This window comes from Microcebus murinus, chromosome 3, assembly GCF_040939455.1.
Source record: "Microcebus murinus isolate Inina chromosome 3, M.murinus_Inina_mat1.0, whole genome shotgun sequence".
Lineage (NCBI taxonomy): Eukaryota > Metazoa > Chordata > Mammalia > Primates > Cheirogaleidae > Microcebus > Microcebus murinus.
In genome coordinates, this window is record NC_134106.1 from 89637848 (window position 1) to 89640584 (window position 2737).

A 2737-nucleotide genomic window follows, 5' to 3' on the forward strand; every position below is an offset into this window, starting at 1 on the left:
AAAGTAAGATCCTCTTGAACTTTTTGCCATCCCCCATTTATTTAATACATTTTGCACTCTCTGGGCTAAGCCTGGGGATGGTATGTGAGTAGATGCATGTCTGAGTGCAGCACTCAGCATCAAGCTTTCCTCGTACCTCTACTTACTCTTCTGTGGAGTGGCCCATCACTTCATAGGCAGATGGGGCATCCTCTGCAGAGTCCTCCAGAATTCCACTGCTAATATGTTAAAAGGGAAAGCAACACGTAACTCTTATGTTCTCTCTCACATCTTCTCTTACCTACCCCTTTACTCCAGACATTGTTTTAGCAATCAGCTGTGGTCAGGTGTGACCTAAATGCACTGTGCTGCTGCCACACCGTGTAAGTCTTGCCCCGGGACCTCTCAGCCTCTGCAGCTTGGGAAACCCTGGAAGTGCACTCTTCCATTCTAATGCATGCAATGCTCTCAGAGTTCTGGAGAGTTACCTCCCTGGGAAAATTCATGATAAAAGGAATTGATAGAGTATAAGGCTAATCAGAGGGTCCCCAGTGGGACTGAACCCCAATTTTCTGTCAGTGGGTAACCTGATAACCCACCCTTGAATTGGATTCCTTTCTCTTTCACACATGTAGTCTCACACTCCCTCTCAGGAGTCTCTTCCCAAAATAAACTCCAAACATTGACTCCTTGCCTTGCTGTTTGTGGAGGAATCAATCAAAGCTAAGATAGGAACCTAGAAGAATTAATAAATCTATTTTCAAGAAAACAACTTGGCTTAAAATGCTTTTGCACAAGCTTTTTGGACCATGCAACTTAATTTAGAAAGTAGAATATTATATCAGTGTTTCTCCTAGCATTCCTTTTATAACACATACACATTCCCTAAGGGCAGCATGGCATATAGTTAAGTGCATAGGCCCAGAATCCAGGCTGCCTCTTCTAATCCTGGCTCTATCTTTTAAGCCACATGGGCTTGGAAAACTTAATTCTCTCCAAGTTTCAGTTTCTTCATTGTAAATTGAAAACAATTCATATTGCAGTAAGTTATAAGATGCACCTTTTAACTGAGGCCCACAAAATGGAAGTGAATTGCTCAAGGCCCCACAAGAGATCAGGTCTCCTCCCACAATCCAGTCATACTTTTGCCCCAGTCTGGTAAACACCAAAGAGAAGAGATTAAATTTTGCTTAATTTGTGCTCTGTTAGGGATTCCCCCAAAGCACTTTCTAAAGTGAAAATTCTGGGGTAATAATGACAACATGAAGGGTTTATCCCTTTCTTTCAAGGCTAAGTATAAAACTATTTCTTAGCAGGCTATAATTCTTTAGAGTTTACAGGGCATTTTGATATCCATCATCTTATTTTAATGACATATAAACTCTGAGAAGAACACAAGATAAAAGTGTCTAGCTCCTATTTAGGAGAGTCATTCACTAATACACTTATTTATTCAATTCACTTTTTCATCAATTCATCATATGTCTACTACTTATCTACATTGTTATGGATAGTGGGGATGTATGAATGAGCAAGCCATATCCCTGTCCCAAAAGTCTTCACGGTCTAGTAGGGAAAGTGGGAATGCAAACAGAAGAAGTGTGTTGCCAGTGCTGTGATCAAAGCAGCTATGGGATATCTCCAGGATTTAAAGAATGAGGTAATCCTAGATGGGAATAAGGTAGACAGGGAAACCTTCACAAAGAAATGATACTTGCTCAGTCTGCAGAGATGAGAGATTTTTACTGGGTAGCTAATGGATGAAGGATATTTTTGATCAAGAGAACAGCATGAACAAAGGCCTAGAGAGATGGCAAACCTATTATCCAGGAATCACTAGGGCATGTCTGAATCATACTGTGCAAGGCAAGGAGGAGATGAAAGAGGTGGTGGAACAGCTTATAGTGGTAAATCCATAACTGGTTAAAGGGAGACTCTAATGTGTATTAAACAGGAAAATGCTACAGTCTGATTGATTTTCATTTTACAAATTTTACTCTGGCAGAAGCAGTAAGAACAGACTTATGAGATAGAGACTAGTGGCCACCAGCCAGTAAAGAAGCTGTTGTAGTTATTCAAAAGAGATGATGAAGACATAAATTAAGGTAGTACAAGAAGATAGAGAGGATATGGATGTTAAATATATTAAAGAGGTAGAATTATTGAAGTTTCACCACAGATTGCATAGGGAGTATGGTGAACACAGTGATCCACAATAACTCTCACATTTACAGCATAGATTACTGAGTGCATATTAGTTGTCACTGCTCTATACTGGGATGTTATGAAAAAATAAAAAAGAAACAGTCTGAAGCAAAGACAATAACTGAAAGTATGTATATCTTGAGTTTGAATTGTTCAGAGATATATGTGCTCACCATTTGACTAGTTGCTCTACAGTTTGGGACAGCTAAGGGAATAGGTTAGAAACCCAGGTTGGTGGTTCATCAAAAAATATATGTCACTGAAGGCATCACATAAGATGAAATTGATTAAGAAATGATATAAAGTAAAAAGTGAAGAGAACTGAGGTTAAAATTCTGCCATCAGAACAACTAAGGGTTGGGTACAAGGAACAGTCCCCATGAAGAGCTGAAGAAGAAATGAGCATAGAGGTAGGTGGAGCAAAAATGGTGTCATAGAAGCCAAGGAAGAAGTGAGATGGTACCCAGTTAGGTAAAGCAAAGTAGAAAGGTTGAAAAAGGTGATAGGGTTTGGCAACTTATGGCTTTTGCAGACTGATTTCCACATAGAAGTG